Source organism: Anas acuta, chromosome 5 (assembly GCF_963932015.1).
Source record: "Anas acuta chromosome 5, bAnaAcu1.1, whole genome shotgun sequence".
NCBI classification, from domain to species: Eukaryota; Metazoa; Chordata; class Aves; order Anseriformes; family Anatidae; genus Anas; species Anas acuta.
Window position 1 is genome coordinate 52,509,156 of NC_088983.1, and position 23,604 is coordinate 52,532,759.

At 43.7% G+C, this 23,604-nt stretch overlaps 1 protein-coding gene and 1 long non-coding RNA gene across 11 annotated transcripts in view; one reads left to right on the plus strand and one right to left on the minus strand.

Annotated features, from left to right (window-relative positions):
• TSPAN18 (tetraspanin 18) overlaps positions 1-23,604 on the plus strand; it is a 118,009-nt gene that overhangs the window by 52,386 nt on the left and 42,019 nt on the right. For 6 of the 9 annotated variants that reach the window (XM_068684727.1, XM_068684725.1, XM_068684731.1 and 3 more), the window contains one exon: positions 12,082-12,212. The gene's annotated coding sequence lies outside the window, so the exon portion shown is untranslated. Of the gene's footprint in view, positions 1-12,081; positions 12,213-14,051; positions 14,231-16,722; positions 16,748-20,426; positions 20,566-23,604 lie in introns of those variants that run through there. The other 3 variants (XM_068684729.1, XM_068684735.1, XM_068684734.1) reach the window with 3 other exon arrangements.
• Positions 13,253-16,548, minus strand: LOC137857782 (uncharacterized). Of its 2 annotated transcripts, none has more exons than XR_011097276.1 (2): positions 16,263-16,548; positions 13,253-15,148 (listed from the first exon to the last, which is right to left on the minus strand). It is a non-coding gene; the product is annotated as an uncharacterized lncRNA (long non-coding RNA). The 2 variants fall into 2 exon arrangements; XR_011097277.1 differs by having other exon boundaries at positions 13,253-15,646.

The window sequence follows — 23,604 nt, forward strand, 5'->3', positions numbered from 1 at the left end:
TGGTGGCAGTTTCTTGGGCAAGGTTTACAGGGAAAGTAGGTTGCATCTTTGATTAGGCCTATTGATACTGTTGGGGGAGGTAACCTTTCAAACATGCAAACGTGGCTTCTCATGTCTGAAATAGAAGCACAAGCCTCCAAAACTAAATAAATACATGTTGAGAACACTTTCTCTGAGTTTAGCAAAGTTATGTTAATCACTTCAACCATCTGTTGGAGAAAATGTGGTTGTGAAGCTGGGGTAGGTTAGGGGTATGTTAGTGGAGAAGAGGTAATAAAGCTGTCGGTCCCTTTAGTATAGCTTTAAGTGGCCACTGTCAAAGGTCCTTGGGAAATGGGTTTTAATTGCTTGTTTTTCCTAGTGATGTTACAGTTCCTTTTTAAAAGTAAGATTTTCTGAAAAATGTGTTTCCTGTAAGGCCCCAAAAACACGATGTATTGGCTCTGTATCCTCACGGCAGCAAAGTTCCTCAGCCCTTCACAAGGCCAAGGCTGGAGCTCCCTCGTCTGCTCCCCCTAAATTCAGTCACCCCCAGGACTGCAGCTGGTGCCTAAAGGCTTGCTGGAGGACCTTTCCAGCCTGGCGGCCTCTCCTGTCCTTAAAGACATCGTGAAATGTCTAAAAATGGCTTGGATGTCATTATGACACTTGGGCATTTCTCCGGGAGAAGCTGTTGTTTGTTTAAATAAGGCCTCAGAGGAGACGCTTGCTGTCCTCGGACCACCGGTGATTGGCGACCCCAACAGGAGAAGTGTCCAGGGAAAGGACACCAGAGACGTGTGGCAGAAACGTGATTAATCTTCACCAGGCAGCCGTGTCAGAGCCACCTCCAAATTGTTGGACTCCACACTCAATGTGTAGCGAGTATATTGTGACCAGCCTCCTGTCCTTTTCAATTACCTTCTCTCTGTCTCCGAATTGCAAAGACATCAGTCTTGTCTGAATGCTTCCTTATACCATGTGGATGTGCTAATGCAAGTTGTAATCTATCCTCATGACAGCATTTCCTGTCAGTGACTCTCATGCGGGCCAGAAGAGGTACAATTACAGGGAAAAACAGTATTCAGCAAAAAGTAACCACCTGCTTAGGTTGTCCCGCTGCTTTTCTGGAGTTATCCAGTGACACCTGAGAGCGACTTCTTTATCTGATCTTGTATCTGATCTGAAGGAAACAGTACAAGTATTTGAGGCCACGTACGAAGTATTCTGGAAGTATGTTAAGTCTCATGGTTTATAAACATCTCCCCAAATGTGTAGTTTATGGAAGGCTGTAGAGATGAGGTGTGCTGAGTGGAGTTAGGAGTCAGAAACCTTCCGGGGGGGCAGGTGGTAGAACCCCGAATGAATAAAGATGCATGACTCCATGAAGAATAACAAAGTTCAGAGTTTGGGAGGAAAATTGCTCTTCTGCAGATCAAGAGAATGAAACTATTGCCTGGTATGACCATCTGCGAGAATGAGATTGAATAATGACATTACTACACTAAAGTATGGGTTCATTGACGTCAGATTTTGCTCAAACTTGGTGAGAGCGAATCAGGCTACTTAGCCTTCAAGTTTCATCATCTTCCCTCCATCACTCACTAATGGCTTATGCCTTGGGGATCAGCAAAATCATAGCTAAAAATATTATCCTAATACACCTGATCAGTTACAGAATATAATACATGAAAGAAAATGCCTTTTCAACCCCTGGTATAATTACTTCTGTCTCTTCATGATGAATCATAAATGTTCTTGTGATAGCTACATGAATAATTTGTAGCAATTTTAAAATATAATTTTCTATGTAAGTTCTTCTGTTGACAAATTGTCTACAAATAGCTTATTGACTTCTCAATTGCATGATTTTTTTCAAATTATTCATGGATTGTTTCTTGTTTTGCTGGTTGTTTACAAGCAATTCCTTTTTAGTATTCAGTAGCTGGTATTCAAGTGTTCAGCTTCCAGCTGCACAATTCTGTTTGGATTTTGACATATAGGTCACACAGTAGTATTTCTGGTCCTTGACTAAATGCGTATAATTCGTAGGATTTAGCTTTTTGCACGAATATTTGCATTGAATTACAAAATTTTTATTCTGCAGTCTCTCTTCAACATTTGTTTAAAAAGAATTGTTTCAGTTTCTGCTGATAATCTTATTTAGAGGGGTATTTATGGAAATACTAATACACGGTGGACATTACCATAAATGAGCAAATTTGCTGTAAAGCTTCTGCTATTCGCTCAATTGCATTTTTATGAATTTAACTGTTTGCCCATCTTCTTACTAAGATATTAAAATATTAATCTTTATTATACTTGTTTTTTCCATATGCGAAAAAAGCAATTATATGAAAAAGATCCACATCAGTATTGTTAGTAGTTATACACATGCCTGTGGAAATTGCCTTCAGTGACCTCTCTCATCACAGCTAGCTGCCCACTGCCTTACCTGTGTTCTTCCACCTAATATTAGAAGATTTTTCTTTTTATATATACCTGGAACCCCACAGTTCTGTTTAAAGCTGCAGTACTGTGAATATAAACCAAGAGATGCATAAAATCCAACACTATAGACAAGTCAGGGCTATTAGCCGAGCAATAGCTGGGCACCCTCCTAAGCCCCAGTCTTTGGGCTGTTGTCTCACTTGACTCTTTCTCCCTTGCTGTCCGCTCCAGAGAGAGAAGATACAAGGAGCGCATGTTTGGAGACCTTTCGGTCCCCGGGTTGCGTTGCAAAGCGATGCCGAGGACGTGTTTGAAATTCTTTTACACATTTCTAAAGTAACAGTGAGAAGCATACACTCTTGCTGTTCAGAGATAAGGGAAAATTGCCCTTGAAGAACTAAAGTGGCCGAAATACAAAATATCTTAGTGCATTTTGAATCATTTCAAAAATGCTTCTCTCTTTTTTTTTTTTTTTTCCTCTCTTCACGTATTCAAATAACCACAATGTGAGGCATTGTGAGTCTGTCCACTCTGGATTATGTTTGCTGTACTTCCCTACACCTTTCATTGGTCCCTGGGGCTCAGGGTTGTGTTTATTAGAAATGAATGTTTAATGTCTGCCTTGAAGAGCTACTTGTCTGGCTTGAATATGCTGGTTGCAAGACTCTGGGAATGGCTGTACGCAGAGAAGGGCCCTGTTGAGTACTGTCTGAGTACGCTGTTGCATCTCGCAGCTGTTTTTAGTGAGGACTTTTGTGTTGTATTGGTTGGCAGCTCCTTTGGTAGAGGAGAATGTGGTGAGGAGATGACCCCATTTATTGTGTTTGACCTTCATTGATGAAGGAAATCCTTGACTTGCCTGGCCCTAGGTAAGAGCAGGACAGCATGCCCACCTTTCAAAGGAGACACTGGGGAAGAAAAGATCATGGCGAGCCAAAGCTTCCTCCACCTCTCCTGGTCCTGAGGATAGGTCCAAGGGGGAGAAGGGCTCTGCTTCTAGACACGCATCCTGTAGTGTTGCTCTTACCACTCCCATCTGCAATGGCAGCTGATGCCTGAGCCTTATTTGTACTTCTCACCTGATTTTCATTTAAATACAGCTGCTTCAGGTGGTATGTAGGAGATAGGGTGGGTTGAATGCTTTAACAACACATATCCGTGAAGTCCTGGCAAATTTACTGTGAGGTGTACTTAGATGAGAAATATGTTACACTTCTCTGCCATTACTATCTTGAGACTGCGTTGCCTGTGCCTTGGAAGAGGTGCCTGATGCTTTGCCTAGATGGACTGAAGCTGTGTAAGTGTTAATGAACCTCTCAAAGGTTGAAACCCATCAGTACTACTTGGGCTGCATGTGTGCAAAAGAGGGAGGCTTCACAGCCTCCCTCTTTTGGGAGGTACATGGGCTCACTTCCTATGTACCAGAAGACATTTTTCAGCTGGTGGAAATTATTTATTATTATGGACCTAGTTTGAGCTCTTTGCAGACTGCTGTATCTTGCCAATTGGTAGCCTTAAGTAATCATGGGTTATAAGCAACAACTTTCACCAGGTAAGCCAAAGGGAACAAAGGTTTCCCCCTCGGGGAGCTCTATTCAGCTTATTGCAGCTAGAAGCTGCTTTCTGAAAGCCTTTAAACACCTAGCTCCATCCAAAATGGAGTATAGCTGTAGGAAGCAGGTAATGCTCTCGTAGCAGCTAAGCTGTAACCATGCTGAGAGCCTTTTTGTGTGCCCAAGAGTCCAAAACAAACAATTCAGCAGAGAGTTTTTGTGCAGTTGATACTTCTCTTGTGGTGTGGTTTGCTGAGGGCAGTCCCTGCCTAATTAGCCTTGATGCTGCCTCCTTTAGACTCTTGCAGAGTTGTGCAGTCAGAAGCCGAGTGCTTGTAAAAGCTCCTGTCGTTAATTGTAAGGCCAACAGGCTGTTTTGGTTCACACCCTTTCTTAGTCTTTTACAGTTAGTATTGGTCTCTTTTTTCCCTATCTCACTGTTTCTAGTCTGATGCAAAATAGTGAAGTACAGACGTGCCATTTATTAAAATGCTGAAAAAAGTTGAAGTTGAAATAAAAAAAATCAGAAGAAGGGTAAGGGAAAGGTCAGGCAAAGGTAAGTCCGTGTTCGTTTTTAAGAAATAGCTTTGCAGGCAGCTCCTAATAGAAAAACACAATGCACAGTCTTGGTTGGGAGGAATAGTTCCTACAACAAGCAAAGAGTATTTGTGGTCTTGTTGTCAGGAGCAAACCTGAGACTCAGAAGCTTTCCACATTGTACAGGCTGATAAAAAAATGTGTTTTGGCTTCCACAGCCTGTTACATGACCAGGCTCCAAGAATAACACAGACAATAAAATCAGCATGTGTTTTATTTTGGAAACCCTTTAAAATTGTGGGGTAAATCAGCAAGGCAGAAGTCCCGCCTTTCCAGAGATGTCTAAAAGTTTTTGGGAGTGCCGGAGGTTTTCGTGCTCCATTATTTCAGAGGGCCAGGTTTGTATACTGCTAAACATTTCTTGCCTGAAGACTCTTGGATAGACAGCTTGAGACGTTTTTATAGATGAAGCCCCCCTGAGCCACTTCCAAAACCTCTGTCCTTCACCGTGAAGCTTTTCCACATCCATCTATTGGGATCTGGCTGTGTTTCTGTTGCAGACATAAGGGTTTTGTCCTCAGTTTCAGTGGAGTTGTAGTTTCTTTCAGTCATCCCTCCTCTTGTTTTCAGCAGGGTCAGAAGCACTCCTCTGCTAACTGGCTAACAGACTTCTCCAAAAAGGGTATTCTCTGACAATTTAGTGGCTTTTACAGAATAAAACATTGTCTTACACTTCAGTAACTATGGGAGAGCGAGGAAGCAATGTTCCTGTGCTGACACACAGTGACAGCGAGCCAGAGAGCTCTCTTTGTGTAGCTTTTAGAAGGGTGGCATCCTGTTTCTCAAGGATCCTTTGGGAACTGGGTTTATTCAGCATTGTTACAGAACATGAAGTGTATTTAGTTCTGCCTATGCCCTGTAATAGCAACAATAGCTCCTAAACTAAGCTGCCTGACCAGCTCCACGCTTGTGACTTCCATTATGCAATCCTGCTCTCCGTTACTGGCTGCTTGAAGCTGCTGAATGAGAGGACAGAAGAGAGCAACAGTGCGATGGGTCGGGGGAAAAAAGAAGTTGATGAAAAACATTTGCAAATAGGGGATGTGCTCTAGAAATGAAAGCTGGCAAGAGTGCTCAAGACTTCCATCATGAGAAAGTACCAGCGAAAATTAAAGAACTGCCTTCTCCCTGCTCAGTCCTTTCTGATGTACTCTAATTTTGCCATGCAGTACAAATGGCTTTAAGCTGCTTGTACAACTTAGATAAGGAAAAAGTTACCTCACCTCTATATTTTTACCACGTGCTTGAATTGCTAATTTACAAGTAGTCATATTTCTTTTGGACCATTGAAAAGTTTTGACCACTTTTACATTGCACTCCAGACAATGTCTGTTAGCTCTGGTCTTTCCTGAAGGATTGATGATCAAAAATTATTCCTTTTTTTCCCTTTCTTTTTTAAACATACAGGGAGTAGAAAGTGAGAAGAAAAACATGGCTTTTAAAGTAATCATAATTTTATATTTGTATTTTCTGGGAGAAGAAGAAAAGAACAGATGCATCCCTTTGCTCCGCTAACCTGGTGTTCTTCCTTATCTGCTGCTGCTTGTCTGGCTGGCTCTGGATGTTGTGCATCCCTCCTGGTGACAGGCTTCCTGTGCTGAATGGGTGCCTTTCTGTTGTGCAGACAGAGTAAATCCTTTTGAGGATTTATCTTGTTAAGGGTGTTTACATTCTAGCATTTGATTCTTGGTTCTTGAAAATCCATTAGCTGCTTCTTTAGGGCTTGGCTCTGCACTGACTACAGTTTCCTCCCATGAACAAGCCTACAGTGCCGTTTCTGACCAGGTCAGTTAAAATATACTTCCACGTGTGCTACGTGTCGTGTTCCTTACGTGTTCCTCATACAAAGGAGTTGATTTTTATTGTGGTTTATTTGGATCTATGCACAGCTGGAGCCACCAGGAATTCTGTGAAGAAGGTAGCCGAGGACAGCAGAAGAAAGTTGGACATTGAGTGATGAAGGCTGGGGCAGCGTAGCATGTGGGCAAGGAGACCTGACCTGCTTGGTGCAGAAGCAAAACAAGGATATAAGTGTAGAGGAAGGTTTCCTCCATATCTTGAAAAATCATCTTCCTTTACTCTTTGCACTTGGCAATCTGATTTCATGATCACAAGACTCATTAGTCTGAAGGGCTGAAACCTGTGAACCCTGTGCTAGATGCTTGGAACATGATGAAAATGCCAAGAAGCAATATGTAATAGCTTTGTTACTGTGGTCAGAAGGATTTAGACTGAGTTGCAGGCATTGGAATGGAATTTCACAAGCTTTTACTCTTCATTTCAAGAGGATAATAGAACTGCATTGCATATCCTTCTCCATAACTGCCTATGACTTTCTCCTTGGCCTTTCTCACTTGATTATTAGTTTTGTGTGTGTGTGTGTGTGTGCTTTTTCCTCTTGAAATACTGTTACTAAGTCCTTTAAAATTATTACGTCTTCAAAGAAAAACAACCAGGTCTTAGGAGGCATTTTTGGAGGTGGTGGGAATCTGGAGTTTGTTTAAAGACAGGGGATCTGGAGAAGATAAAGCAGAGAGATCAGCTATGCAGAACTAATGGTGCATTCCAGAAGAGAATTGAAGAGCTGTACCGCTCGCTCCGGTCTGTATTAGTTTTATTTCACTCAGAAATCTTTTGAAGCGCCAGAATCGCACGCACCTATATTACACATAGACCTGTGGAAACTGTAAGCCCTTCCTTGGAGTAAGAAAATGATGCTAATTCTTGAGCAGGAATCAAAGGTTTTCCAGACTAACCTCTCTACCACCACGTGCTTGAACTGCTAGTAATAGACACACGCTCTCGCTGCACAAATAGCGTGTGCTGCTTTCAGTGCCTGTTTGCTTTGCACCCTTGGATGTTGCCGTAATTCTGGGAACATCCAGCTCAGAGGTGTCAGTGCATCTGCTCAGGTGAATCTGAAGAAAGAGTTCTGAGAGGTAGATGGGAGCCTTTGAAAAATCTGATAGAAAACAGTTGGATCACCAGAACTAAAAGAGCGATGGATCCAAGTGTGAAAACACAAGTGCTGTGCCACAGCATCCCAGGGAACAGCCAGACCTTTAGTTAAGGGAAGAGGAGAGAGCTGCAAAAGCAAACCTAAATTATAGTTCAAGCTGACAGAAAGCTTTATTTCTGCATCAAACAAGAAACAATGACTTGAAAAACAGTTAATTATACACTATAAATATTTCAAACGCTTATTATAAGGAGATGTAAAAAGAATAGAAATTGATATTAATAATGCAAATGCTTGTGTTAGGCAACCTGCTTCCTCAAAGTAGGTAATTTAATCCTAATGCTCAGGAAGTGCCATTGGTTTCTTTTTCCAATAGGTTTATTAGGCAAAGAGGGCATTTGGATTAATGAGAGGCAGAGTTGGTGGGAAAACACTCAGTTATCCTTACCTTTTGGGAAGCCTGGGTAATTAGTGAAACCTTTGCAAGCACTATCTTTCATTCAGCATAATTGCAAAGCAATTCTCTGGTAGGGATAGCATCTGTGTTGATTGATAACACACAGGTAATATATGAAACATCTGCTTCAGAAGTGTATGTGCTAGCATGGTCCAAACTGAGCTGGTCAGCTGAATGCCCCACAGTAAGGTATATTAAAAACCTCCACGAAACAGCACATACCAGCATTTGCTGTTCATTTTGAGGGGGGAAATTGGCCTCTTTAGGGCAGTTTTTGGTTGCCAGCTGAGAATTCGTTGTGCTCATTTACGTCAGAATCCATAAACCTAACCCCTGGAAATGAGAAGCAAGTCAATAGGTTGTGGATGAACTTTAGAAGCTGTAAAAGAAATAACTGCTGGGGAAAGACATGAGAATGGGAAACGAAGAAACAATTGTTTTTGTACTAAAGGGATAAACTTAAGATTGAAGATGTTCCCTTTCCAGGTCTGCCACTGGTTTCCTATCTGAGTTTTCCAGTATTTCTTTGGGTTTCTACTAGCCATCTGCAACAAGGGAGATACAAATTATTCCCACTTTGTCTTTTTAGGCAGCACCATTATTTATTTTTTTTAAAGGAACTCCTTTACCTTAGTAGCCAGGGGAGATAATTAATGCATTTCTGCAGTGCAGCTGTTAGCAGCTTGGTGTGAGGCTCCATGGCTGTTCACACTCCCCCCAGCTCATTGAATAAATACCACCCACCCTTAACGCGGGTTTCAGAAGGGTGTCAGCTCAACCCGGGGCTTTGGACGTCATGATCCCCAGTCTCCCTCGGTGTAATTTCTGTGGGAAAAAGTTACTTTGCTAGGGAGGTAGGTACTTTTCATTTCCAGCATCGTGTTGATACTGTTCGGCAGGGCGAGCTGTGGTCTGGGCTGCAACTGGAGCTGCATCTGCTGCTCTGGGAATGCCAAGCCTTGCATCTGATCTGGAATGCCAATGAGCCCATATAAAGCTGTTAATGTCTGTGTGAGGTTTTTTAGCCCTCATTACCAACCTGATAGAAAGATAATTCCTCAGCTGCTGTTCCAACCTGTGGGATTTTACCCACTTAATTAATTTTCTTTCTTGTTAAAGAAGATCTTTTTTTTTTTTTTTAATGCACAAGAAGCTGTGCTCGACTTGCTTTTGAGGGACTCTTCTCATGTCTATATCAAAGGCACTGAGGCCCCAGAAACTGGTGTATGAGCCCCAGGGGCAGCGTGCCTCTGCAAGGCTGAGCTGGGAAGCTTTGCCTCATGTGCCAAGGGCGGGATGCAGCAGGGCAGCCACCTCCATGCAGCAGCGGGGACCCTGCTGCCCTTCCCGGCTCCCCCCTTTTGCCACCTCTCAGCAATAAAATGGAAGCTTGTGATGTGACCCAAGGGTGACAAACTGCACGCCGAATGCCCGCTGAGAGTTAAAAGTGCCAGCCCACACCACCCTCCCCAACCTTTCAGCATGTCAGCAAGCTGTCTGTGTAAATAAATGTACATATCAAACAATAAGCAGATGCCTTTTTAACATGCACTGTTTCAGGCTGAGATATTCCTTTCTGGTGCTGCTCATCTCTGCATCTGTCAAGTTAATGCCAACTCCACAGCTCCCTTTCAGTTGTTTTTAATGCACAGAGATTTGTGTTGTGGTAAGTGTAAAATATAATGAGGAATTGGCTTGTTTTACATCTGTTTTGGTGTTACTTGTGATTTATAAAATGTTAAATGTGAACACTTCTGGGTGCCTCCCATCTCTGCATAAGTAAATAGTGCAAACTCTTGTTCCTTATGCTCGATTAAGTAGCTTTCTGCAAGGATACATATGATTATACAAGTATATGGGGATGGAAAAACAAAAAAGTCATTTGCAAAACATACCACCTCTAGGGCCCCAAAGTGAACAAACACTGAATTGGGGAAAAGGTTGTGATCAGGGTTGGATTGGAAAAAAAAACAAAACAAAACAACCCAAAACTTCATTCCAGCAGAGTCTGTTGTACTCCTTAAATCAAACCAGACTCGGGAGGCGCAGAGTCCAAAGCCCCCAGGCTGTGTCTTAGTGCAGTGCTGCGGAAGGGACACCCAGGAGCTGCTAGACTGGGTCAGATCCTGCCTGATCCAGGGTCCTGCCAGCAATGACGAGGGAGAATGGAAGACCAGGGCAGATGATCAGGAGAAATTTCACGTGAGGCTTCTGTTTTTGCTTTCATATTAAAAATGCATTGAGCCTAGATGACCCATAATCTATCTCTGTCCCTCTGCACCAACCTCAGAGAAGGTCCCTGGTTTTTATTGTCCCTCCCCATTTCTCACACATGCTGTTGCTTTTGCTGTAGTCAGATGCAAGGGAATCATGCTAATTAAAAAAGAAAAAAAAAAAAATCAGACTGCTTATGCAGGCACCAAGTCTTGAAGACAGCTTTGTCAGGATTTTCTGGGGTCTGCTGAGAGAATGGGAAATATTCCCGCTGCCTGAGATGCTCCGAATTGGATTAGATAGAAACAAAGCCGGGGGAGGGGAGAGGCACGATCCTCCTCTGGAGACGAGGATTTAGGTGACCTATGATATCTTCTTTTTCTTACTGCTCCTTGAATAGGGATGATTGAAATCTCTCATCTGAGCATGTATGCACACAAGACAAAATGCAATATTAGCGACCCTAAATGTATTAGAGCTCTCTGCTGCTGCTCACAGCGGTACGTCAGCTGGAATAGTAATAGGGAATGAATGTTTTTTGCGTACAAGGAAAACACTGTTCTTCCATAATAGAAAGGCAAAATTGGCACAAAAATTGCCTTTGAATCACATTTTTGATGACTCTTACTAGCTTATGCACCTGCCTGTGACACTTTCCATCTCGCGGTTTCAGAACACTGTACAAAAACAAATAAATGAATCTTCTTTTTCTGCCTGTCCCCACAAGCTGGGAGTTACTGTCCAATAATGTCTGAAAGGACTAGGACCGAGTTCAGTGGGAAGGTTTCTGTTAGGTTCCTGGTGGGCCCATGCTCAGCTCAGCAGACCACACTGCTCTTCTGGCACATGAAGTGAATTCTCAGGGTGCAGAGTGCCCTCGGCTGTAGCTCTTGGGCTGGACGCAGCATGCTGCAGCACTCCTGTGTCCCGCTGAGCCCTCTGCCTTTTCTGGGGACGTGCGAGAGAGCCCTGCAGCAGAGGGCTGATACCCGCATGCACGACAGGCGTTTCCTGCCACGTGCTCTGGTGTGACATTAGCACTTCCCAGCCACCTTGTTAGTGGCATTGTAATCTGCGGGATAGCCCAAAAATGCTAGCTCAGCTCAATGTGGATGTCTTCTCCAGACAGTACTACAGCGAATGGCACCTCGAGGTGTCTGGCTGCGGCCTGTCTCAGCGTCTCATGGGACTGCCGGATGGACTTGCTGACAGGACCTCATCCCCCAGCATTTCATCTCCCCCTGCAGCTGCTGTTAAATGCTGGTGGAGCAGCTGGTGCTCCAGGTGTGCATGCACACAGCTACCATGGGCTTTGGGATGTCGGAGGGGCTGGACATGGCAAAGGGCTTCATTTTCAAAAGGGAGCAAAGATGCGAGGTAGACTGGGGAGGAGAGGAGAGGTGGTGCTATGAAATGGATTTGCGTGGCGCCAGCTTCGTATCTGAATTGGAGCTGTCAGGGAGAACGAGATCCAGACTCGGTGCTGTTCTCTGGAGAGAAGCACTTAGGGAGAGATTGCTCTGTTAAGCGCTGGCTCCACCTCTCTGCCCCACGTCTGGCTGACTTTGGCAAGGGGAAAACTGACAAGATCTGGCACGAGCCATCCTCCCTTCCCGCTGGCCTTCCCTGCCTTTCTCCAGGCTCTGATTTGCCTTCTCTTGCTTACTGCTTTTACCACCTGAGCATCTCCCCCTGGACCCTCCTCCTCCTGGCTCTGTTGCTGTCTTGGTTCCCCTCACCACATTCAGGTGTGCAGGGAAGAGATAATCTTTAACAGGGTAGGAAGAAGCGATTAAGGCAAGGTCACAATCTCCTCCTTGAACCCGGTATTGAGGTATGTGTCTTATGTGTGTCATTGCTGTTTCTGACAGGTTGACCATCCTGGATCCCTGCTCTAGGGACTTCAAGCAAGGATCCTGACTGATGCGTGTTTCATACGACCCGACTTCTTGAGGCAAACAAGCAGTGCTCTGAAGGCCTGTCCCCTCGAAGCAGCACACAGGTAAGACAGGCGGCGCTGATGATGCTCAGACTGCTGCTGCTGGGCTCTGGCCATGCTGGGGCTTGCTGCAGTGGAGTGAGCAAAGGACTTGTTCCTTTCAGTTGGCTCAAGAGAGGTTTTGTCACCTCTGCCTGACATGTCTGTAAGGGTGAAACCTTACGTTGTGTTTACAGCACAGGGAATGTTTTTCATCAAAAATGTACTTTCAGAGGATCAAGACTGCTCATACAGTTGAGTTAAGATTTTTAAGAAAAGGAAGAAAGAAGCACGTATGGGGGAGAGGGTTTAAGTAAGAAATTAATTAAATTGTTTAGTTTTTGACTGGGCAAGATGTCTCAGGTCAAAAGTGAAAAGAAAAAAAAAAACAGATTGCCCCTCTAGTTCTGATTGCAATGATTCATGGCAACCAGATCTAGAAAAGCAGAGGCCCTTTAGTCCAAACCCTTAATCCCCTACTAGTATGAAACATTGTTCCCAGCAGTGCCTACCAGTCCTGTTTTAAATGATGGGATTTTTCCCTTGTCCCCTTGGGATACTATTCCACAGTCTAATAGAATTAATCTGCTTACTTCTCTTTCAACCCCTGACCACTGCAGATGCAATTAGTAGTAGGCGATGGGAGGATTCTGTTTCCTATGCTGTATTACGAAGGCTTAGGGCTGTATTGTGTTAAACCAGACATCAGTAGCAAGCATGTATGCAAGAGTGTGGCTTATCTGTCAGTACTCATTACAGCCCCATAAACGTCTCTGAACTACAGAGTTCTCAGACTCACAGGAGCTTTTCTACAGTCATAATTCAGGATCTGATAAGGCACAGACTAATGTATTTGAATGCCTGTGAGAAAGACTGTGTGATTGGAAACTGAAGTGAAATGCATTCATACGCTGCTTGTGCTAGAGACTCTCTGAGGCAATTTAGGTGTCTATTTCTGGAGCATTTGCTGGCCTCGCTCTTGATTTCTCTCCTGGACTAGCTGGTAGGATCTACGTGAAATAGCTTTTTGCTGTGTACCGTGCTGCTGAAAGCACCACTACACCTTTCCAGCTGTGAATTTCAGGACTTCCTTAGATAAACATTGTGGGCTTCTGCTGACATTTACTGAGAGGCTCTGGTTGAATGACTAGCTGAATACAATGTCAAATAAATTGGAGCTGGAATATTGTAGCTTCTCTTATTTAGTCAATATCTCTGCTCATCACAAAGTTGAGCTTCTGTCTGTAGCAATTCACACATTTTTCTCCTTAAATTTGGAAAAGTTCTAGTAGCAAGAACTGTCATTTATTTTCCAAAGCACATGGATGGGATTTGGACCTGTTTACACATAGAGGCCATGGCACCAGCTGACCTGTACAAACTGTTTGGGTGGACGCTTGGATTCATCCACCCCAAAAGCGAATTAAAACACACATAGTAATAGTGTAAGTTGCTACAGTGTAATTGCTGGTGGATGTTTGACCCAGACTGCAATGTGAAGCAAGGCCAGGGGTTGTGAAAAAATGCTTACATGCCAGCATTCCACATGGGCTGCTCCAGGGTACTGAAGGAGACATTTACAATCCTGTTCCTCCTCCCTGCCCATAAATCCCTGATTTTAATGTGCCGTAGCTTTTCTGGACTATTCCTCAAATAGAAAGCTTAAATATAAGCATAGTCACTGGACCGGCGTTTCATCATCAAGATAAGTTAGTTAAGCCTATTAAAATTTGACTAGGTCACCTGTGTTTGTCAGATCAGAATTTCTTAAACACCGAAGATCAAGTCGCAAAGCTTTGATGTGTTCAGTGAGTCCAGTGCTAATTTGCCCATTGTTTTTAATCAGTTGAAATTCTTTTCCAGCTTGGCGCTTGGCTGCTTCATGTGGTTTTGTAGCATACTTCAAGGATGGGGAGGTGGTGACTGAAGCAAGGTGTAATGATCCATAGCACATTAGATCATCCGCAGCTTATGCTCCCTGTCCCTGCTTTGCCAGGCAAGCTTTATTCCAGTGAAAGTGTCAGTAAACCCAAGGCAAAAAGGTACCATTTCTCCTCCACTCTTCCTTTTTTCTTTCCCTTGAAAGTTTATCTTGCTGCTTGCTTTTTAAAAGCTCTGTGTTAGCTGGGGGGCTGTGAAGTAAAAGGCATGCTTTAAATACAGATGCTGGTGATAGTCCTTTCAAAAGCTGCATTTCTCAAGCTGGGAGCTATTGACCCCTTTCAGTGCAGTCACAAAGAAATCCAAGAGGAAATGGAGGGTGAGGGCCAGCAGGGAATATATATATATATAATTTTTTCCCCCCAAGTTGTCTTCTTACTCTACCCCCTGCCAGACTGGCTATTGTGTGAGACTCCGCATGGGATACCAGTTGCCGAATAAGGAGAATAGCATCATGCTACATTCTTTCTAAAAATTGATTTTTTACAGTTGCCTTTTTTTTTTCCCTTGCTGAAAGTGTTTCTGCTTTTGTGGAAGATCTGGGCAAAAGGACAGCAGTAGGCTCCAGAACACGTGTATACAGTCTCAGACTCTGCAAAAGATTTTGCTTTGGCTTTTGTCACAGCTTAGGTGATTAGGCAAAGCAGCAACAGCAAATGAGGTTCAGCTACTAAGAGAGCAGAGGATGCTAGGGTGTATTTTCTTGCATCTTGAATGCAGTAATATTCCCCAGTAGTTTTTTGATTTTTCTTGCTTAAGAGGGTGCTCAGGCAGTGGGACGGAGTCTTCCAGTGTCTCCTCTGCATCCTTCTTCAACCACAACCTACTTTTTATCGAGTGTATGCTTCCAGTCCTGATGCAAACACACAGACCTTACAAGTTGACCCTACCTTTTGCTCCCATGGTCCTCCCTGAAGAATTTCAATGCTTGAAGTTTTGAAAGGTGAAAATGTCTTCCCACCAGAATTTTGTGATTTGGGACAAAAACGGCACCACTGATCTGGGGATTCCGTTCCTCCCTGTTGCATGAAAACATGGTTTATGAGCTAACCCTGACTGCACTGTGTTAGATGAGGACATGGGTTTTGTTTCCTGGTGCAGCAGTCATTTGTTAATGAACAGAAACTATGTGCATCATGGAAATAAGTCTCAACTCCAAACAAATCTAGTAAGGGGCTTGCACAAAGGAACAGCTGGAGCAATGTGAGCGTAAATCCCATGACTCCAGAAAGCAGAAGCAGGGTCTAGAGTGGGAAAAGCACAGCTCCAGGAGCTGGGAACAGAGCCAGCTCCTAGAGAGGAGTGTGGCTTTGTGCGTGCACATAGGAGCTGGCGACTCATCTTCTTGTATCCTCTCCTATCAGTAATTGGGATACAGTCTTTAGAGCTGCTCCCTGTGGTTGCCAGCACTTCTGGCTCCCTGTGATGCCCTATAAAAATCTGCTGTTTCTCCTATAAGGAATCTGTTGATTCTCCCTACAAAAATCTGTTCAGCAACCAGTAATGTAACAGACTTCCTAGAAAATAAAATTAAAAAAAAAAGAATAAAAGAAAAAAAAAAAGCAAACAAAAAGAACACTCCCTCTTAGGAGCAGCAGCAGCAAATCTGGGGGCTCATTTACCACAGTCGTGTCATGATTCTCAATCTGTGTTATGCTGAAGTGTGTTCACAGCAGTAGAAAAAAATACTTTCTATTAACACTTTCTCTTTTTCAGAAAATTAATTGTTTGATATCAGCAAGGACTGTGTATGCATTGGAAACCAACTCGTTCTTTTAAAATGTTGAGCAGTTGGACAACTTTTAAAGAAACTGCAATTTTGCAAAAATGGCATAAGGACTTTTTTAAAGATTCATTGTTTTTTATAAAAGCCTAGAAAATGGAGCTGTAATGACCAAAGAAAGCACATGTCATATTTGGGACGTTCTGATTTTCTATCATTTCTCTTCATCCTGCCAGCTGAATTGTTTGCTCACATGTCTTTGCAAAATTAGTCTCCCAGATATTCTTCCCTTAATTTGGTGGCTCCCAAACGCTGCCCACTGAGGTATCAAAATGAGATATTGCTCTCAGTGAACGGCGTGCTCAGTTCTCAGATTACCAGTGAAGCAGCTAATGATTTTTGACACTTACACGGTTGTCATTGTCCGCTCGAGTAGACGCCGTACCGAAAACCAGGAGGCTCCTCGCCCGACAGCTGTTGTCTCAAGGTCTCTGCAAGCTCCCCGGCCTCATGGTTTGGTTCCAGTTTGCTGACATTTATACCCGTGTGCTAACTGCTTCAGCCACAGACAGTACATCTGTTGTACGTACATTTATAGGTGATGGGCAAGTGCAAAGGGCAAGAGTCAGGCCCAGAGGGCAGAGCACGTTACCCCCACAGTGGCCAGCAGCAGCTGGCCCAGCTCAAGAGCTGGGCTGAAGTGGCAGCAGCTTTAAGCTCTTAATTTATCCCTGCTGCCTGCCCTAAGCCACACCACTGTTGCAGGTGCTGTAAGCTAATTCATCAGGCCGTGGGTGGCTGCTGAAGAGGCGAAGTGTGTTTGTTTCTTCTCTCCCTTACGTGTCTGGAGGTGACACGCGTGGCCAGAGGGCTCAGGCGGCTTCAGTCACCACAGGTCAGTCTGCCAGAGGGGGATTTAACTTCTGAGAGGGATTGCCAGGCTTCTGGTGCTAACTGTGGTGTGTATGACATGTGGCTGTGCCCGTCCTCCTGAGCTGGGGGCTTATGTGGCCTCCAAGTGACAATGAAGAAGGAGGGAACAAATTGCAACTAGAAATGTACCCCTATCAGTTACCATCACTTAGTTCTAATGCTATAGTGGTAATGTAAAGCTTTTTTCCTTCTTTTTTTTTTTTTTCTTTTTTCTGACTATATCATGGGTAAAGTGCTTTGTCAAGGGAAAATGAGGTTTCCCCGATGTGCCAGGGCAGGGACCCAAAGCTGTCTTTCATCACTGTGCTGAATCCTGGGTGGAAAGTCTGAGACGGCGTCGCTCAGAACAGCAAGAAGGGCTTTGCCTCTGTTATTCTGAGACCTCCAGAAGTACATTTGCGTTTGATTTGTGAATTTTGAACAATATTGACTGAGGCTTTGGTTAAGAGCTGTTGGAATTATTCTCTGTAGAGATTTCTCAGGCAGCAGATGCATGAGAGGGATGTATGTGCGTGTATTTGCAGCTTTTTTTCTTCAGCTTATGAATAAGAGCTGGGATCATGAGAAGTGATAACTATTAAAATCAGTAACGAAGACAGTATTAGCCTATAAGAGGTGAAGTGGGTTTGGGGAGTTTTGCATGCATTTCCTAGCTTTGCTCCTCTCTTTCTGACAGGGAGAAGTAGCTTGGTTCCTGTCTGCTTTCCTCTCCCATCCGTATAAGGATAGTAAGAGAGCTGTGAAGTTATCTGTTATAGAAAATAGTGATTAAAGTATTTCATTTTGTGCAGAAACTGGCATTGTGAATCTTTGCATTCATTTTCAGAGAAACCTGAAGATTAACAAGTTTTATTTCTTGTGCTTTTTCTTTTTTTCTTTTTTTTCTTTTTTCTTTTTTTCTTTTTTCTTTTTTTCTTTTTTTCTTTTTTTTCTTATCATGTTGCTTGTCCTTTCTGTGACAAAATGGGAATGGAGAAGGGCAGGAAAAAAGAAAACAAGGTGATGCAGAAATTCTCTCTTCTCACATAAAAACTGCCCATTAAAAATGTTTGTACATCTTGCATAAATTGCAAAACAGATGATTTTTAAACTTTCAGAATATGAAAAAGTTATTGCTGTTGAATGCTCTGAGTTGTTTTAAAGGTGAGGTTTCTTGCTTGCACTGCTGTGACTAGGGCAAAACCTTGAGACCTCTCTGGCAGGAGGAACCTAAGTGTAGGTGAGCCACAGCCCAGACTCGTGCACAGTAAAGCTACTGCTAATCCAATGCTTGCTTTGGCTTTGTAAAATGACACGTTTCCCACCTCGCTTGTAATGGGTGTGAGCTGCATCCTTGGCAGATGTTACACTTGCTGACAGAACTGGCAGATTAGAAATGAGGAACTGAACGGCCGTGGATGTGCTTGTGCTGGATGTTTGGATGGTTCGCCTGGGTAGCACGTGGCAGGAGTGGTAAGGCAGATACGATGTGCAGGCATTTTGTGCCTGGATAACGTGGAGTGATGCAATGGCAGTGCTTTGCCTCTATTTTAGCTTCAATGCCCAGCATATGGAGGTCTTGAGCTGAACAGAGACCTGTCTGCAGCTGTTTCTTTTCTGAAGAAGCAGTGCGCGGCACTCGTATGCGCAGACCCAACTCCCCCAGTAGCACATTCAAAAATAAATACATTCCAAAGCAGTATGTTTAAGCAACATGAACTTCCTTTTTTGATCGTGTGTGGAAGGTTTATTTTCACATCCTCCAACACTCGGTAGGTGCTAATTTTCAGATTGGTTTGAAATGTCAAAGTGTATAAGAGCTGTAGCGGACCCGGTCCTTTCATGCTGTATGGCATGAAGCAGCCCCTGAGCACAGGAGGGTAGGAGGAAGCTTCTCCTGGGAACTGGCTGTTCTGTAATTGCCATCTTGAACTGTTTCTGGCACCTTTCCCTGGCAATTGTCGATGACAGGATGTTACAGTTTATGGCTGTCTGACCCCACTCGTTTTCTCATGTTCTGCAGCAGGGGTTTGGGCAATCCTGCTGCCTGTCCAGGTAACCCCTGCAGATGCTAGGGAGATACAGGTGGACACAGTGCTATACAGATGGCATGTATTGCAGAATTTATTACCGACTCCTCAAACTGACCTGTACCATTTATAACCTTTGTGGCTGCAAAGTACATTGAAGAGTACATTTCAGAGGAGCTAAAAATAATATTCCCAGTTTAAAGCTATTTCTCTCCCAAGCATTCAGTCAATAAGAAGACAAGGAATCAGTTTGTCCTTTTTTTCCCATGCTTAAATGTTCAGCTTTCAGAACGGAGCTGTAAGTTTATCACAAGTTATTGGCTTGTTAGTGGAGTTGGCTTTAGAATATGGATTATGTTACTGGAAAGTGTAATCACTTGCCAGAACTGCCTTTGCTGTTCCATTTCCCTTTCCATGTCCCAATTTTGTAAGTTATCTGGTAGCTGCACTGAAGGCCAAACTCTTACTGAACTGATTAGAACCAGGAGTTGGCATTCTGCTCCTCTGTCTCCTTCTGCCAAAAGCCAGTAGGCAAAAGAAAGAATATACATTTTTTACTATGTACACGAATACAGTTTACAGTCATTTAAAGCACCTGAAGATGAGTACATCAAAGCTCTGATTCTCCTAGTGTCACAGTGTGACCACACTGTGGATAATATTTCGTACATTCAACAAGCCTCCATCCCAGGAAGGGGATAAGTGATGGTGGCTTTTAGAAATGAGTAATTAAATGCCTTTTTTTTTTTTTTTTTTTCCTTTTAAGATGTGGTTGGAAATGACTCATTTGGAAAACTTCAAACTAACCAGATACATGTAAACCAGAATTCAGATGTTTAGGACTAACAGTATAAATGCCTAGGGGTATTCAATAGTCCTGAGTATTAGGTGTACAATACTGAAAGAGCTGCCTTAGTTAGTCCTCTGCTTGAGATCTCGGTCTTTTACTGTGTGCATTTTTTATTGATCAAGAATAATGGCAATTGATTAAGTATGCCAGTCTGATGTTTCTTCTCCTGTGAATAGAAAACCAGCTGTGTGTATCAAATCTGTGAATCACACCTCTGAACTAGATCGTTTTTAGAAAGGAGAGAATAAATTACACAACCTTTTTTTCCAAAGTCTTCATAGAGACCATAGATCTTCAATAAAATCAAGTTGAAATTAAGCAAATACTTTCAGTCTGTGAAAGGGTTATATGCAAGTTTGTAAACATCAAGATATTTGATTCCAGAATTTCTTCATGGAACGTGATTTTGTTTTAGAAATGCAAAGCCACTCCTTTCAGCATTTAAAAACTAAAACCACATTGTTCTGTTAAAATTAGATCCAAACATTTTATAAAAAGAGTTGGGTTTGTTGGGTTTTCTTTTGAAAAGTTAGGAAATGTTAAAAAAAAAAAAAAAAACAAAAAAAACAGGTTAAAGATAACTTTGGGGCATTGATCTGAAGAAACATATTTGCATTGTTTTGTTTCATGAAAAAGAAATCTTCCAGTTCAACATGAGGCATTTTTTCCCTTCTGCTTTTTGGTTTTCTTTTTAATCATAGTTGTTTTGTTTCTGATTTGTCACCAAAACTGCAAAATCTGCTGGTCATCTTGGTGTGTTCTTTCGGATGATACTGACACAGTCACTCTTCCTGGTTTATGCTAACGTCATGTGTGTGATTCCTCACTGGAGGAGTTTGGGGTTTGTCTGGCAGGAGAATGACCATTAGGGCTTCACTACCACTGCTGCGGCTGAGCTGCTTTTGTCACCTGCAGGTGCAGGTAAGCCTCTTGTTGCTGTTTCCCCATTTGGCTCCGTAGTTTCTGAACACTCTCAGCTGCAAGTTAAGGAATTAAACATGAGCGCTCACGGTTATCGTTAAACATTTTATTTCCTAAGTCTCTTTGACTGTGTCCCGGTGACTGCAGTTGAGGATTAAGAGTAGTGCCTTCAGCACCGTCAGTAAGCTGTGTTTGAGACCTCCAGCGACAGTGTTTATATTTTCCCTCTCTTGCCTGCATCCCTCGCATGATACCTTGCTCGGTGAGCAGCTCTCTCCTCCCCATCCCAAGTGATGCTATTGCTGAGGAATGTTGGACGGAGACCATTATACACATACTGGAGGTGCTGCTGGATTTGGGGTTTGAGCTTGATTTCAAAGGGAGGAGATGCAGGAAGGAAATGTTGTTTTTAGTGGGGACCCAGGCCTTAGCGCTTTGCAGAACTGTTTTAAACACACTCCTCAGGCAGGGAGGTCTGTGAGAGCAGGGGAGGGCTCGGCGAGCTTTGCAAATGTTTCCATGCGCCGCTCGAGGCTGTTGTCCCAGGCACGTACTTCATTAATGCTGCTGGGGAAGGCATTTTTGAAATAATCAATCAGTGTCGTTCTGCATTTCTTCTCTGTTGGCGCTGCTCTGTCTTGTTTCAGTGCTGCTCATTTTGGTTTTAATTTCTGAACGAGGGATCGATCTGCACAGACCAGCACCAGGCAGAAGAGTTTGGTGGTGCGATGGGCTAAGCCACCTTGCCCCTTGTCTCTACAGCACTAAAACACTTGTTTGGAGTCATGGGTCCTGAAGAAGCCGGTGGTGCTTGGGCTTTTCTGAAGTGTGCTCTGAGCATCTCAGTTGTTTCCTAGGTCAGGATGAAGTTGTGCTCCTGGATGCTGTGAGCTCTCCTTCGGAGCATTCCTTCTCTCAGTTCTGCAGGGTGTTAGATCACAGACCTGCCACTTATCACACCTTCCTTCTGTCTTTCCTCTTCCCTCTGCCTCCACATTCTTTGATGCAACTGAGCTCTGCTGCAAGTGACTGCTTGTTGTTTTGCTTTGCTGAGGTGATGGCAAAGAGCTTTTTTGCTGAAAAAAAAAAAAGAAAGGCTTGTAAAGGAAAAGGCTGTAAAGAAAATTTCTGTGATGCATGACAGTTTTTGCATGTATAGGAACGGAGAAGATTTAGTGGGATAGCTGCTTTGGTGTAAAAGATCAAGAGAACTTTGCCTTTGCTCCGAGTGAATCAGTGGCTAAACTGGGATTAAATGGTAGAAACACCTGATGCCCAGGCAGAGCCTCATGCTTCTGTCAGCAAACTGTTGTAGAACTGGTGGACTCGAATGGGCAGGACACACCGTGTACTGCAAAGGATCTGGCCTCCTGGCACTAGGGCTGCACTTCACAGCAGTACTGGGGTTGCGTGCTATGAATTAATCATCTCAGGGACACCGGTATAACGTGCACTTTGGCCAGTCCCTTCTGATGCTCACAAAGGAGCAAGGAAGGATTGTACTTATTTTTCCCCAGAGTTCAACAGGAGGTAATGCTATATTACAGGGAGGTAGTTCTTCACCTCCCTTAATGAGTAACTTTATACTGTGCTGTCTCTTACAATAACAGCTGTCGCTACCAAAAGGCAAAGAAGCTATTTGACAAGCCGGGGAGGCTGCAAGAATTGTTAAGAGAGGAGGGAGGGCACAGGCAGGGAACTAAGCTCAGCACAAGAGCCATGAGAATTCCCAGGCTCCAAAGAGTGCTGCTGATTTTAGCATTTCACGGGCTCCTACGTAGTGTTTGTTTAACATTTCTGGACAGAGTGAATGAAAGCAAAATCCCAACTGAACTGCAGATCAGTACGGGGACAGCTAGGAAGGTCGGACTGTGTTATGTTTGCTGAGCAGTGTTGTGTCATGAACGATGCTTATAGCTCAGATCCTCAAATACAGACAGCAGCGAGTAGAATAAGGTGGGAACGGGCTGCTGTGACTACTTTTATCCTACTCGACACAGGGTTTCTTTGAGTTGAATCTGGTTTGAATCAGAGCATCTCGGTGCTGCAATTTGTCATAGATTTCTTTGTTCTGTTCCCGGTCATTTTTCCATGTTTGTTTACAATGATATAATGTCCATGTGGCAGCTCCAGCAATTGTTTGGGAGGCAGCTGAATACTGCAAAAGCTACATGAATACACTTTCATTTCTCTTGCAAACAACTCCATCCTCTGCAATTTGTTTTTGATTGCCAGTGGCCTGTAGATCATCTGTGAATCGAAGATGCTCGGGGAGCAGGCTTGTGTGGCTTTTAGCTCATCTGTTACTTTCTTACTTCATGGTGTTCTTTGGTCTTTCCTCAAATACTGTACCTCTGCCAAAGTAAGACCAGTTCAGACTCTGCCAATGTCAGTTGTTCAGGGGAAGAGAGCGGTGCCTGCCCTACCAGTGCTCCTGTGCACAGCCGGGGCTTGCAGAGCCTCAGTGCTGCCCATTGCCTGGGTCCTGGGCAGAAGTGGGAGGCTGCACAGGGAGAGGGGGATCATTAAGCCCCGTACACCTGAAGGCAGGGGCAGTAAACCCACCTGATGCAGCTGGTAAGCTCAGGGTTTCCTTTTACTTGCTATCATGATTATTATTTATCACTGTTATTGACAGAAGTGCAACCCAGCTGCTCGGTGCCGAGCTCGGAGGGCTCCTGCAGGGTGAAGTGCTCCGCACTGCTCAGAAAACCAGCCATTGTGCTGCCTCTTGAATAAGCGTTTTATTTCACATGCTCGTTCTGAGCCTCCTGCTGTCGCTCACACTACAACTGCTGACAAGTAGCCGTCCTGGCAATATGGCATCAGAGCCCGTGAGCTGCCTTCCCTCTGGCTGGGACTCTGGGAGAACAATATGAAGAAGACAAATGGCAGCTGCATATTTAAAGACAAGTATTTCCTCTTAAACATGAAATTGCTCTTTGCACTCCGTACGTATCCCTGCTTGGTGACAGCTATTGGCCACGTCGTGCATAATTCCTGTGTTGGGATAGGAGCGTGCTGGCTGTGCAGCAAAAA